Raw genomic sequence first — 16114 nt, 5'->3', positions numbered from 1 at the left:
CTTACCTCTGCCAGCAGCCAGCAGCCAATCTTTTGACTGCACCATCAGTGAGGTGGTGCAGGTTTCCCCACCAGCATTGCCTACTCACATGTTTGCAGAACCTACAACCGGCTCAGTGGTCACTGCACTGGCACTTCAGCACAATAGGATTGTTCTCTGAGTTGTGGAGCCTCTTCTCTAGAATGCCCTCCCAGTGGAGGTTAGGAAAGCTCCTTTCTTGCTGACATTTTGGAAAGTGTTAAAACTTTGTATTCCAACTGGCCTTTTGTTGAGTTTGTCTGTTGATGCACTGCTTTTCTGTTTTTTTGTGATATACCCTGGTTTGTTTTTGGTGTTGTGTTATTATTTTTAATTTGTAAGCTGCCTTCATCTTTCTTTTTTAGGATAGGAAAGGTGGACTATTCAGTCTAGAAATAGAGGTGGAGCCTATTTATCCGCGTTAGTTCCATTCCGTGACTCAGCGCGATTAACAAAAAACGTGCTGGGGGGAGGGAGCAGGGAGGGAGGGAGGTGGGTCTGGTGGAGCTCCGCTTCACTGGATCCAGATCAGTCGTGCAGGGCTCAGCGCCCTACACAAAATCTCTTTCCTCACCGCTGACCTTTTGGTTGGCGGTGAATCGAGTAGCCCCATTATGGGGCTACTTCCCTTACCCAGGAGAAGGGGATGTCCCCTTCCCCTGAGGTGCCGCCTGTGGCTGCTGTGAGTGTACTGGATGCGGCGGCAGCCATTTTTTGTGCCACAGCAGCCGCGTACCATGGGAGCACAGGATTGGGCTGTCTGACTGCAATCTACTACTTCCCAGGGAGTAAGCTCTGTTGACCAAAGTGAGACTTACTTTTGAGTAAATAGGCATAGGTTTGGGCTGTACCTTAAATAACTTAGGGCAGTGATTTTCAACCTTTTCCATCTCACGGCACACTGACAAGGCACTGAAATGGTCACGGCACACCACCAGGTTTTGGACAATTGACAAGGCACACCATGCTGCCAGTGGGGGCTCACATCTCCCATTGCCCCTATTAATAAATGACCTTCCCCCAAATTCCTGTGGCACACCTGTGGACCACTCACGGCATACCAGTGTGCCACAGCACAGTGGGTGAAAATGACTGACTTAGGGCCCAATCCAATCCACCTTTCCAGTGCTGCTGCAGCTATGATGGAGTTGCAAAGGGAATAAACATACCTTTACCTTTAGGAGGCCTCCTCGACTATCGCAGGATGCTTCATATGCCCTGCTGGCACAGCTTGCATCAGCACTAGAAAGTTGGATAAGAGTGGGCCCTTAGAGGATGGCATGAGCACTCTACACTAGAAGGTTTTTGCCCCCTTCTGTCTACCTTCTGTTATTTCTTAGAACAAAACTAAACAGGATACAGTGGAACTGTCTCCCTGCCAGTCATATCCTATGACTGGTCTTAAAATTGAAGTACCACTGGTTCTTAGGTTAATTCATCAGGGCAAATTCTGGGAACAACCAAACCTACCAGTTATTTAATCCAGGAGTAGATGAAGAATCTGGAGGCAATATTCAGACACCACAACAAGAAAAGATAAGGCAAAGCATTAGAGGCAAAACTGGAATCATGGAGGAAAGCCAATAGGTATAGTTGACAGGCTGTTGGCTGGAGTCCTGGAATCCTCAATAAAGCAGTGATGCTGGTCACGAGTATCAAGATACCAGTGTAGTGTTTCCTGTCAAAATCTAAACACTCTTTTGGGGTGAGTACTATTTTGCAGGTTCCCTGCAAAAACTGGATGTTCAAACTGTCATCTCCTTCGAGAATGTTCATGAATCTCAATTTTAAAACATAAATTTCTACATCTGTTTTGCTCAGAAGAAGAAGCCACCAATTTCCACTTTGGGCAACCTTTGGTATCAACGTTAGTACCACTCTTCAGCCAGCAACCAACCAACCAAAGCACTAACTATGCTTCATCCCCATTGCTCAGGGCCACTTAGATGGGACGATTTCCTCTGGGGGAGGGAGAGAAGAGCAGATTATTCTTCATTTAGAATCAATGGAGACAGCACAGCAGATTATTCTGAAGCTGACTACCCTTTCCTACCAGGTTTAGAGGTCAGACTGCCTTTTTACCCTTGGTTCCTACTGTGCCTTTTGTGGTAAGATTCTTTTATTTTGTCACTGAGCCATAATGAAACAGCCGGGAGGAAGTGAGTCAGGGAACCTGTGCAATTTCAAAGGGAAGAGTGATTCATTGTTTGTGTCATTGGCCTTGTTTTCTAAGGGCCCTGCAGGAGGTGATTAAAAATTGTGTAATTCATAAAGACGGCTCACTGTACATTCTAAATCTGCTGATCTTCCCATGGGAAGGGCGCTCCTACTGAGTACTGTATGTTAGCTGATTTCTTAGAATAAGCTACCCCAACATGCAGTGAGCTCACCACATTGATGGCCCTGATACTAGGCTACTTGCCCACACTGACAGCTGAATTAGGAGTCACAGAAGTATCAGATTTAGGAAGGGCTCAGCAAAGTTTTGGCACAGACCTCATGCAATCTAATACTTCCCAGGGAGTAAGCTCTGTTGACCAAAGTGAGACTTACTCTTGAGTAAATAGGCATAGGTTTGGGCTGTACCTTAAATAACTTAGGGCAGTGATTTTCAACCTTTTCCATCTCACGGCATACTGACAAGGCACTGAAATGGTCATGGCACACCACCAGGTTTTGGACAATTGACAAGGCACACCATGCTGCCAGTGGGGGCTCACATCTTTCTTCCTCAGCAGTTTTCAGGGGCTAAATACACCAGTGAAAGATACCTTTGGGGGGAAGGAGTGAGACTTGGGTTCAGGAGGGGCAAAGCAGGCAGATGTGGCGCCCCACTTTCTGCAAGGAAGCCAATGTGTAGAATTTGGCATTTCATTGACACACAGTGGCCGCTTTTGTCCTTCGACCCAGAAGTCACAGCTTTCTTAATGCCTTGTTGAACAGAACTGAACTCTGCTTTCACATTGTTTCTAATCAGGAGCGGCAACAGGGACCAGCCAGGGCAGACAGTCATGACCATCCAAGGTGCACTTTACACTCTGTGCTGTAGCAGTACATGCACACAAACACGCGTAAGTATACTACTAAAAATATTTTAAGAATTGTGAATAGAATTCATCAGGAGACCCTCAAAATGGATATAGGGCTATTTACTGCAGTCTGGTACCTACTGTATCATAATCAGGCTGCTAGCCATAATGGGGTGAAAGTCTGAAGTGCTAGAGGGGGCCCGAAATACCTGAAAGCCTAGTGGCCAAGCCAGGGATTCATAAGGCCCTGCCCCTAATCCCTCAGTACCAGCGGCTGCTTAGTGCCCAATGCACCATCAGAGGGTTGGCAGGGCCAGCGTAGGGCTTTGCTCCAGCACCCCCGCCAGGCTGCCATTGCCTCCAATATCTCTAACCAGTTGCTTAGCAAGATAACTGCTGCCCACCATTTGGAAATCACTGAAGCATGTTGTCTAAAGAAAGAAGAAAGAGCAAGAGGTTGTGGGTGCTGAGAGGACAAGGAAAACAGGGAAAGCCCATTCAGGGAACAGAAGACTTATGTAAAGAGGCTGTGTGCACACTAGCCTACTTCTTACCAGGAACAAGATTGCTCAAGATTCTCCTCTCTTGTCTTAGTCATCTCCTAACCAACTATTTGTAGCTGTGTAACACACATACACAAACGCATTCTAGGAACACTATACTGGGACACTGATTCACAAATGGGCCCACTGGTGGGTGGAAAAGAAAGAAGTGGATGGCTTCAGCCCTTCCTTGAAGCCATTCATGCCATGTCATGCCATGCCTGGGTGCGCGTGCGTGCGTGCGTGCGTGCGTGCGTGTGTGTGTCTGTCTGTCTGTCTGTCTTTGGAGAACAATATAATGCCAGAAATAAAAATATAGCTGGAAACTCAATTTATGCTGAGATCAGCTGCAGAAAGATTTTCCAGCTAAGGGTTTGTTTCAAGTCCCAGATGAACCATGAACTTTTGGGATTACTTTGAACGGGTTTGCTTCTTTCTTTGGTCTTCAGCTTGTCCAAAGATGCCATGTCACAGTATCACTGAGATAAAGAAACTACAGTACACTTATCATTAAGTTGCACTTATGGTTGAAAGAGGGCAGGCAGGGACTACCTTCTTTCCGTTTTTTGTAAAGAAAAATAGCTACAGTCCAACAAAGAGTTAGCATGTGTGCCTTCACAACTCAGTAACGAAAGTGAGGTTGAGTAGGTATAGAAAATAAATTTAAACCACACCTGAGCTTGGAACATACCCCCCTCAAAGGAATCCAAGAAGTAGAAAAATAAATGAGTGGGTTAACAGTGGAAAGAGTTAAGCACAATGTAGTATTATTACTGGGCTGTCAAGAATGCAAAGATTTGGTACTTTCCAGCAGTTGCTTCACACCACCCACACAAGCTCAGAAGGAAACCCAAGGCTGTGTAGTAAGCTGGCTGCGTCACACAGTGGTCCTGAGCGCCTGCCTGGGAAGTAGCATTTTTGTATGGGCAGAACCGCTGCTGCAGCTGCTGCAGAAGCAAACTGAATGGATTTGCCCTTGCGGGCATTGCTGCCAGTATGTCTTTGTCCTGCTGCTGAGCAAGGTCCCCCTCTTATATTTAGCAGCACAGTGTCTCAAACCGATCAGGGGCACATTTTTATTAATCAATTAATTTGATTTTGTCTGGGGGGGGGCTACAAATCTTCTTTGACCCCAGGTAGCAGGTAGATGTCTTAGCTACGCCACTGACTGGGAGGAGGCAGCAGAGCAAGTAGGTGGCAAACTACTGGGGGGAGGAAGTGAGTTCCTCCCAATTTTCACTTTTTAAAAAGTCTGGGTGTGACGTCACTTCTGGTTGTGACATCACTTCCGAAGCAACATTTTCACTTTTTAAAAAGTCTGGGTGTGACGTCACTTCTGGTTGTGACATCACTTCCGAAACAACATTTTGAGCTTGGCACTGGGCTACATGATCATTAGCTATGCCGCTGGTAGATGGTAAGCTAGGGGCTGGGACCCCAGCATCAGGACCCATTGAGAGGGATGCAGCAAACTGGTAAAAAGAAGACCAATATAGTCCCCAGTGCCTCCTTCAAATGTCGCTGCCAGGTGGCAGGAGTCTGAGGGGCCCCATGTGTACCACTAAACACCATCTCAAGTATCACCAGTGGTATGAGTACCACTGGTTGAGAAACACTGCCCTAGGAACCACTCTATCAAGTATATGAATGTCGGGCTATTTCAATGAGTTGTTTGCCAACTTTCTGCACAATCAAAGATTTTCTGGATTCTGGAAGGAGGTGTTACCACATGTGCACATTTATTTATTTATAGAAGTTACATCTGCCTTTCTACCACACTCAAGGCAGCTTACAAAACAAAACATCAATACTGTTGTAAATCAAACAATACTGAAACATCAATATAAAAACAATTAAAACTATAAAACACAATAAACACAATGGATCATAATTAAAATTACATTTCATAAAAAAGCACCAGCCCCTTGATGCCAGCATTCAAAAGCTTCCCTAAAAAAAAAGGTCGTAAAAATAACTAAATGTTACACTACACATACAGTTATAGCTCACACACGCACACACACTTAGGAGGTACCGAGAGAAGGGAAGGTGGAAATCCAGGTGCTCAGAGGGGAGAAGGAAGAGGCAGATGCAAAATGGAGGAGGGGAAGGAGGTCAGGGAAATTGAGTGTACATGAAAGAACATGAACATATAGGAAGATGAAGGAACAAGCCAGAGGCAGAAAGCTTTGAGAAGAGAAAGTTTGGGGAGAGTGGGAAAGAGAAGGAAGGAATGAGGAACTAAACAAGAATTAGCTCAGTCGGGTAGCTGTAACTGTCACATGTTGAGGCATGGAGATGTAGCTGTGGCACGGCCTTCTATAACATGGAGGAAGGTTGAGAAGAGTGATCTAAGATACTGTTATTCTGTCAAAAATCATTCTCAGTGGGGGGCTTGCCCACAGTCTCAACCAGGAATGCAACTCCCCTGAAAAAAGAGGGACGATATCCCCAAAAGGCTGAAATCCTTAAAAGGTTGCTGGCTCAGACCACACGGAGGCCAGAACAGGCTCTGGACTTCTGCCTATACTTGTTAAAGAAGATACTTAAGCAAATCCACACACATGGCATAAAGAGAGACAAATAACAGTTAATTATGTTGTATGTTTGACAGAAAATATCAAAGAAAAAAGAAAACTGGGGGCTGATGACCAAAATTTACGTATGTGTACCTGTTGATATGGAACAGGGTGGTGACGGGGTGAGGAGGAAGCTGGATCAGACCCAGCAGGGGAGCTGGTTCAGAAGCAGTGGTGCCCGGCAAATCCTTACCCCCTTCCTGGGCCTGATCTACCTTCATGGAGCAACTTGGACTTGCACCAATATTCCCTTATCCCAGGGGTGTCCAAACTTTTTGGCAGGAGGGCCACATCATCTCTCTGACACTGTGTCAGGGACCAGGAATAAAAAAGAATTAATTTACATTTCAAATTTGAATAAATTTACATATATTTACATAAATGACTACATTAGAGATAAAAAATATGAATGAACAAAGGTCTTGCAATAGCTCAAGGCGTATAAAAGGCCTTACACAAAGCAAGACCAGCCTTTCCTTTGCTGCTACATCACAGATGTGAAACAGCAAGCAGTGGAGAGAGCCCTGATTCACAGCTCATGCGGGATGTCAAACAGTTGCCCTCACACTGAGAGCAGTTGCACTGGGCCAGCAAGGGCTTCAGCAAGTCTCCAGAGGGCCAGAGGCTCATTGGAGACTGGGGGTTACCTGCAGGCCAGATTGGGAGTCTTTGAGGGTCGCAAGAGGCCTCCAGGCCGGGGTTTGGGCACCCCTGCCTTATCCCAAGGAGGCTCTAGAGGCTGAAAATCCCCTGCAGGATGCAGTGGATGCCACACCAGCAACTCTGCATCACTTCACGGGGAGTTATTGTGGATTGAGCTATAGCTGTATCTACTGATAAATGAGTGCAACCGCTCCACTTGCTTCAGTGAAATTGGTATTGTCTGAATACCAATTTTGCGACACAGTTTTGCTACAGCATGAGATGACAACACTTTCAATCATTTCTATTATAGTGCTACAACTGGCCGCTGGAGACAACTGCTATTGAATCAAAATACTAATCACAAATCATAACTATAGGCTTTGCAGCCCAATAATATCCTTGGAGTTTGTCAGCCCAGCAGTCTGTGCTGCTGCGCTGCTGCTGGGTTGTTGCAAAAGTGCCATAAAGCACTTTTTTGACACTCCGTAGGCAGTGCTGGTGGGAAGGCCTACAGCCGTCCCACCGGTGCTGAAACCCATGTATGCTGCCAAGTGGTGCAAGGAGAGGATGGTGGGAGGGCATGCTAGAGGCGGAGGGGGGGTGTTGGGAGTTGGGGGAGGGGGTGGTTCAGACCTGAGAGGGAGGCCTTCACTGTATCCTAACCCCTGTCTCAGCTTGAAAGCCCTACACGTGGCATCTTGGACTTGCGCCGGTGAAGATCTGAGTAGCTCTGTTGGGCAGGCTGCAGCACAACACAGGTTAAAGGAACAGGTGTTCCCTTATCTGGAGTCCTCCAGCCTGCTCCCTTTCAGTACTGGATCCGGCACAGGCTGTATGGCCCTGCTGTGCCAGCACTGAATAGGTTTGGGCTGTCCATTATTCTCACTCTATATATTCTCCTCCTCCTGCTACTGATGGCACAGAATTTGACACAAATTTTTGGCTTGTCTGCAGTAGTGCTAGAGCAGATACTGGCTTCAAGTGCGGTTGTGCATCATGGTCTATTTTTAGCTGCTAATGGAAACTCCTGCAGAAAACGTTTTGATGGAAAACAACACTTCAAGTCAACCATTCTTTAAATCATCCACCTCTAGAGGTAACATCCACATTCAAACATGCTGTGGTCCTGGAGGCTTTGGGGACTGTCAGGCAAGAATTCAGGCTGCACACCACCACTGAACAGGAGTTCACAAGAGGGGGAACTATAGGATGATCATCAGACAGACCTTGCAGGGAAGTCCCATATTTTAAAGGAACTTCTTGAAGAAAATATGGATAGGTCAAATGTGGATGTGATCAAATACTGTACTGGGGCCAGATTCCTAGGAAAAAAAAAGACTCAGGGCACAATCCTGCTCTTGTGGCTTGTGCTGAATACAGTGCAGGATAGGTGCCCAAGGTGGCTCTGCCAGAGGCAAGGAGAAATTTTTCCCCTTACCTCTTGTTAGGCGCCCTTCCCCCAATGGGTTCCCTCAGACATGCGCCACCTCCTGAGGTGGCGCAAGCCTGAGGAGAGTGGAGCGGCTTTAAGCTACTCCGATCTCCCCAGGAATGGGGGTTGGGATGTGGCCTAACTGCTGAATCCCAGCCCTGCCTCCTGCCCCCCACCCGCCTGCCCCTGGGGCCACTTTACAGCACGTTTGCGACCATCCTGGGCTGACACAAGCCCTTGCACCAGCCCAAATCATTCTCAGGGTTGTGCCCTCAGGCTCTTTGCTGGATCTGATAAACAAGGAGACTTCAGACTTCCGCTATTGGAAAATGGCTGCCAAAAGCATGTGGAGTGCTCCTTGTGCGGTCATTTTGGGAGCGCTGCAGCAAGAGACAGGGGTAGGTAGAAAGGAGGTAAACTGGGTGGGGAGGGGGAGAAATGGGGGTGGGGAGTCTGCAGGAGGGGGTGAATCTCTGGAATTAGTCTGTGGAACCCCTTGCCACAGGATGTTGTGGTGGCATCTGACCTAGATGCCTTTAAAAGGGGATTGGACAAATTTCTGGAGGAAAAGTCCATCACAGGTTACAAGCCATGATAGGGATGTGCAACCTCCTGATTTTAGAAGTAGGTTTCCTCAGAATGCCAGATGCAAGGAAGGACACCTGATTGTAGGTCTCTTGTTGTCTTGGGTGCTCCCTCAGGCATCTGGTGGGTCACTGTGAGTTATAGGAAGCTGGATTAGATGGGCCTTTGGCCTGATCTGATGGGGCTCTTCTTATGTTCTTACCTGGCAGTGATGGCATGCACTGGATCCTATTCCCTATTTAACAGCCTCACTGCCCTTTTCTTCTCTTCAGACGTGCGCCAGCTACAAAGCTGGCACGGGTTCAAGGAAACCCATTGCAGAGCCAGAGGCTTACAGAGGAGCAAGGGGAAATAAATCCCTTCCCCCCCAAGCCTCTGATTTCCCTCCCCCAATGGATACAGCACACCCGTTTTCAGCATTGCTGCATCAGCAGAGAGAGGGGAGAGGACAGGATTGGGCCCTTAGTTATGTTCCTCAAAAAATACGCAATTACAATTAGTCAATGGGTCAATGAGTTCAAAAGATTAGAAACTGTTTTACATATTAGGCATAAGGACTTCTGGGTTCTTTCTCTTGTTGGAAGCCTAGATTGATGGAAATAAAGTATGGTTTTTGTCTAATTGTATTCTGCAAACTAGTTCTGAATGGCCTATTTGTACTGAACATCCAAGCAAAGAGGAACTCAGTATATTTTACAATAATTATGGAGGAAAAAACAATCTCATGCAATAAAAAGAAAAAAGATATCAGATTTCAGCGCAGGTCTTTATTTACTTGGGGCACAATTCTAACCAGAAATAAGTCCTATTTTGTTCAATGGGGCTCACTCTCAGGAAAACGTGGTTAGGATTGCAGCCTTAGCCTCTTTCTTTCTCTGCAGCAAACACAGCAGCTAAGAATCTTCAGCCTTTTTCCTTTAAGTTAATTTTTCCCCCCTTTAAACAGATAAATACAACCCAGAAAAACTGGGGAAAGGGCAGCTGAGATTTCAGCGCTGTTCATCTTTTCCATTCAAGCAGCTCCTCTTTACAGAGAATGTCGGTTTTCTCAATATAAGCTTTACTGACTTCCAGGAACAGTGAGCTAAACTCAGTTGCTCTTCCCAGCAATATTTGAGGGGGCAGCTGGGGATAGAACATAACTGTGTTCTTGGAAAACCCGGAAAAACAAGCCTTTGCCAGGGTTGCACAAATTCCCCTTCCCTGTGCTAAACTAACAAGCCTGACAGCTCTGCAATGCAAAACTCAAGTGTGCTCATTTTATCAAGCAGACAAGGAAATATTGGAGGTGGCAGCTGAGTGGAGCAAAGACCAGTTAAGTTGAGGGAACGTGTGGAGCACTGTATGCTTTACTCACAGTGCAGCTTGTATGTTATGTATTTTACACTGACAATGCCTGCCTGCACTGCGAGAATTGTCCTAAATCAACAACAGTGCAATGTTGATTGGCTTCCCGCTTAAGATCAGTTTTAAGCTGCATGTTTGAATGAGCCAACACAGATCAATTGCTTCACATGACGTCACACATGAGGTTTTGCATTTGAAACATACATGCTGGTACAAGTCATAGAGCACTAAAGCAAATTCTCAGGGATGTTTTTGGAAGATTCTCTGAACATATTTTGAAAACATTACTCTAAATGTTTTTAGAGAAACATTACTCTAAAGCAGGGATGCCCAAACCCTTGCCTGGGGGCCATTTGCGGCCCTCGGGGACCTCCGATCCAGTCCAAGGGGAGCCCCCAGTCTCCAATGAGTCTCTGGCCCTCCGGAGAGTTGCTGGAGTCCATGCTGTCCCAACACAACTACTGTCAGTGCAAGCGCCAACCATTTGATCTCTCACGCAAGCTGCGGGCCGAGGGCTGCCTCCATTGCATGCTGTTTCATGTCTGTGAAGCGGCAGCGGCAGCAAAGGAAAGGCCGGTTTTGCTTTGTGCAAGGCCTTGTATAGGCCTGTATCATGAGACCTTCATTCATTCAAGTTCCATCTCTAATATATTCATTTACGTAAATTCAAATTTTAATGTAAATCAATTTTCCCCCAGCCCCCAACACAGTGTCAGAGAGATGATGCGGCCCTCCTGCCAAAAATTTTGGACACTCCTGCTCTAAAGTTTACGTATAAATGCCAACACAAACAGCACAGTCCTATGCATATCTATGCACACAGAAGTAAATCCCATTGTTTTTAAGCCAATTCTGCCCAAAGCTGCCTATACGCAACAGGAATCAAGTGTATACCCCTGTGGGCGTGCAGAAATAGGTTAATGGGGCTTACTCCTAGGAAAGTATGTATAGGATTGCAGCCTAAACTATTAAGGAAATGATTCTATACACATTTAACAGGGGAGAAAGGCCCGTCAAATATTGAGAGAATTACTACTGAGTAAATGTGCATACAATTATGCTATGATGGGAAATCATGGGATGTATGTGCATGTGTGCCCAAGAGCAAGTTCTTTTCATTTATGTGCTATACGAATTCCCATTCCCAGAAGAGAAGCCCATTGAAGAAATGTTAGAACAACCCCCTCACTGCTCCCTATGGAATTGACATTCTGGTTTAGGTTTATAATATAAAGCAATAATTTGTTTCAGATGTGAAGGATGCTCATCTGTGGCATCCACGCATGTGGATTCTAAGCCATTCAGGCCTCATGCAAAGAGTTGGGTTTGGATTGTTTGGGAAAGGCACAAAGGGAAATGGAAAAGGAGATTGATCTTGTTTTTGGAGATCTGATCATAGGAGTAGTATAAGAGAGGAGAGTAGTATGAGAGCAGTATGAGAATAGGAGAGCTGATGCATAGTAAGCCATGCAACCTCAGCCACACCTCTGATCAGTTGCAATCCCTATTTAAAATCACACATTTGTAAGCATTAACATATACGTTGGGGAGGGGGGTTGAGAAAATGAAAAGCAGAAAGAATTTGGAACTGAGACCACTACACAAGCTCTGCTGGGTTGCTCTGGGTTATACTTCAAAAAGTGAGGCACAGGCCAGACCCATGAGAGTACTGTTCCCTTTAAGCTGCGCAGCCCACACAGCTTAAGGGCCTGGGAAGCTGGCATTCCTGGAAGTATGGAGATGATGTGAGATGTCATTGCCAAGGGTCCAGAAATGCTGTGGGGCTCCAGCACAGCAGTTGAAGGGGTCTGCGCACCGGCATGGACTCCTGAGAGGGATAATTGCATGAGACGCTGCCTTCTTATGCTTACCTTGTGTCTCAGTATTAAGGTCTAGTTAAATTTCATTGACAAAGTTCAAATTAAACTCTACTTATATAGGCATGTAAGGGCAGTTCCATGTTATGACTGCTGTGGTAAACACCATTTCCTACAACAAAAATGTAATAAGTGCACATTGCACATGAGTGCATGCACATGTTTAAACATAAATGTACATGTCTGGGAAACCCAAATTCTGGTTGTTGTTTCTTAGACGTATGTACCCCAGCATCTAAGGGTGTGTGTGACTTCCACACAGTAAATATTTGCTGTAGGAAACAGAAGTGTCATGCTAATGTTTCCCACAGCTGTCATAATGTATGGAGTTGTCCTAATTATAGGAAGGCCATGTGAGCATCATTGAATTTGACACAAGTTTTTGTTTTAACTGAGTATAAAAAAAGACAGAGGCCCTGACACTGTGGCTATGTTTGAGATCTGATCTTGGACCCTCAATCTGGGAGCATTCTGCACCTGGATTCCACTTGCTATCACAGCCCATCTAAAGTCAGTGGGCAGCTGTGGCATTCATAGTGCAATACAGTTCATTCTGTAGTCTTCTACAAACAGAAACTGAGGGGGGCCATCAGGAAAAATAATGAAGCCATGCTGCCCCTGGGGCTCACCTCACGTAATGCTGAAGGGAGCATTGTGATAGTGGAAGAGGGGGCATGTGTTCAGGGAGCAGCTTTCGTCTGAGAATAGGTTCCAAGAACCCAAGAGTATTCCTACTTTCCATTGTGAAGCATTGGAGGGAAGGCAGAACTACAGTTCATCTCAGGAGACAGAGAGGAGGAGGGGAAACGCTTGTATTGCCCAGTTCCTTCAGCACTTTCAGATCTATAGGACGGCTGAGAGGCAGATGGACTCTGAGGGTGCCAAAGATGCTTAAAGGTTCTCATCTCACTTTGCTGCAGGGGCTCATGACAGCAGAGCTGATAGCTAATCCCTGGCGAGTACTGTTTTCTTCCATCAAGACGGACAGATCACTGATGAAATGTCCTGAAATAGCTGAAGCAAAAAGTGACAACACATGGCTATCAACCTGTCATTGGTCAGGGTCTTGACTGGTGTGAAATGTCATTACCCTGCCGACTCAACAGTGATGATAATTTAAAACAGAACAGAAATCTGGACCATTAATTTTAATTAGAGAGGGTTGGCAAGACTTCAGATCTGGCTAGATTTTCCTGGCATTTGGAGCTCATATTTGCATTTAGACTTGTCTCTATATTTAAAGTACAGTACACTGCATGAAGCAATCAAAACAGATCTCCTAAGAGACGTGTTGCTCTGTACGTAATGAGGTCTATAGATTGCATTCTCAGAATCTCAGGCAGAAAGATACACAAGAAGAAGTCATGAAAGGAGAAGGAAGAAAGCATTTGTAAATATAGTGCAGGCTGTACCCATACTCTAAACGTCTCACCTTCAAACCCCACGCATTTATCATGTCCCAAAGGTTTGGCGTTGTATGGAATACTGGACAGGTATTAGAAAGCAAAGTTTCAGAGATTACAGTTAATGCTGGAGGAATGAATGACCACATACTTTCACATTCAGGGAGATGAACTGTACCAGACAGATCTACAGTCAGTAAGGTTGAGCCACTTCTCAGAGGCTTGGTTTTGAGGCTCCCCCTGTAGGCTGATGGGTTAAATGCAAAGGCGAGTGGTCCTATAAATGGTGAATGACTCCCTTTTGAGCTGTCCTAAGCAGCAGTATTTTCTCAGACATCCGAAAACATTTCCACATTGGTCATATGAAATCATAGACTCTTTAGATGTAGTGACTGAATACTTTGTTCTTTGGTCAAGCAGCGTGACTGCTTGAAGAACTGGCTGGGTGACTGGCTGGGTTAAGGGACAGTTCCAATTGCACCAGAAGAGGAATGGGTTGCTGCAACCCACTTTTCATGCGCAACTCTGTGAAAAGTCCTTAGTCAAACTCTGTACTACACAACTGTAGCTTCTAGTGGTATGGCTGGCTCCTAGTTCTGCATCCTGATATTCATCTTCTGCTATTTCCTATGGATTATGGAAGTACTGAGACATGCAATAGCACAAACTTTGGAAGCAGTGCTTCACCACTTTCCAAAGTGGGCCAAGGATCCTTCTCAACAGGGTGTGTGGAGTTGGGGCGTTCAACAGGGTGTGGATGCACCCAAACTTTTGTTTCCATGAGGACTTCCAGGGACTATTTAATTGCAAATCCATCTTTATTTGTTCCCACTAAATCGTCTCTCATGGGAAGGATGTAGAATGGATGCCGAATTGACTTATAGCTTCTGTTTCTTTGGATGAGAAGGGTTTTAGGGGATTGTTCTGGAATGGTAGCTTGAAAATGGTGCTTTTTATGTGTTATAAAAACCTAAAACCAGAATTCTAAAATTCAAAAGAAATAGTAAATAAGACACAAAGTAGTACCAGCAGTAGCAACAACAACATAAAATTCAACACTGCCAGCTAGAACCATAAAACAGCAGCAAATACCAGGAATGGGAAAATCCTGTGGGGCTTGACTTGAGTCGAGAGTCACTGCCCCCTGCGACTAGACTTGAAAAGGAGTCATAACAGGAGCACTTGTCGCGAAGTCATCCCTTTACAACTCCAAAGGACTCGAGTCATCCCGCCCCTCTTTAAAAAGCCTGCCATGGAAAAAACAGGGCTGCTGCCAGCTCTCTCCGCATATGTATATGTTGGAGTGGGGGGGGGGGAGTTCACTTTCAAGACTCCCCTGCTGCTCTGTCCCATCTGTAAAGAGGGTGGGAGGGACTGCAAGAGAGTGAGGACAGAAGCGCAAGAGGGAGAAAGGTCACGGGCAGCAGCTGCAAGTCTTGTACCAGGACGACCCAATCCTTGGCAGCTCTACTCAGAAGTAGTCCCACTGCAACCGGGCAGTCAATGAACCTGCTGGAGCCATGCCACAAATTTCTCTGGGATGGCTAGGAACCGCCTCCCCCCTGGCTTCTCCCCTCATTTGTCCAGGGAAAAAAAATCCCCTTCCCCCTCCCTTGGCTTCTGCAGTTAATCCTAAAGCAAGAACACCCTTGGCTCCTCCTCCAGTGTCCAACGATCATCTGTTTCTTCCTTCCTGTTACAGATGGCAGTCCACCACTAGCATAGCTAGAGGGGGGCACTAAGTTTCGCAGGGAGCCGCACCACAGCATGCAAGTGGCTCCTCCCCTCCCCTTTGGAGCCAGGGGGGGGGAAACGGAGGCGAATGGCTCCCAAGGGGAGGGGAGGCTTGCATGTGCAGGGAAGCTCCCTGCAAAACGTAGTGTCCCACCCCCCTCTAGCTGCACCAGTGCAGTCCACTCCTGCCTCCCCTCCTCCAATTGACTGCAAGAGGAAAACATTAACCCTTCCCTGCCTCATGGCTGGAACTCTCTGCTGCTCACCCAATCTGATAGCCCCCACAAGGTTTTTCACACCACAAAAAAAGTAAGTAAGCACACCCAGACACAGGCAGACTCGAGTCAGCTTGTGTGGGGACAACTGTTGAGACAGGAGGCCCTGACTTGAGTGTTTTTCCAAGTCTTCCATGCACGTGACTCACAAGTCAATGAGTCATCAAAAATGTGCATTTACGCGACTCGAGTCCCAGTCACCTGGCTCAAGTTTCCATCCCTGGCAAATACAACTAAAATATATTGAAAGCCAAGTGAAATAATTTCAGGGCCCACTTAACCCATTTCTGCCCAGCCCACAGGTGTACACATTTGTTGCCTGTTGCGTATATGCAAAGTTGGGCAGAAATGGCTTGAAAGCATTCAGTGTGGAGAACTGACAGACTTCTACAGCTGAAAGAGATAACTGCAGTGCCACCACAGAAAAGCCTATGTCTCTAGTCTAGACCTTGCCAACCACTCTTGCATTTGTGGTAGATGCAGACCAGAGAACAGGGCCTGAGAAGGCTACCTTGAGGTCTTGGGGGTAGTTTCATACAGGCACAAGTTGTCCTTACTTGGTTCTAGGAAGTCAAGGGCTTTAAAAGTAATAACTAGTACCTTGAACTGAGTCCCGAGACATACTGGCAACCAGTGCATTTGGAGTAA

The sequence above is a fragment of the Tiliqua scincoides genome, chromosome 2 (assembly GCF_035046505.1).
Source record: "Tiliqua scincoides isolate rTilSci1 chromosome 2, rTilSci1.hap2, whole genome shotgun sequence".
Taxonomy (NCBI): domain Eukaryota; kingdom Metazoa; phylum Chordata; class Lepidosauria; order Squamata; family Scincidae; genus Tiliqua; species Tiliqua scincoides.
Note: the sequence above shows the minus strand (reverse complement) of the source record.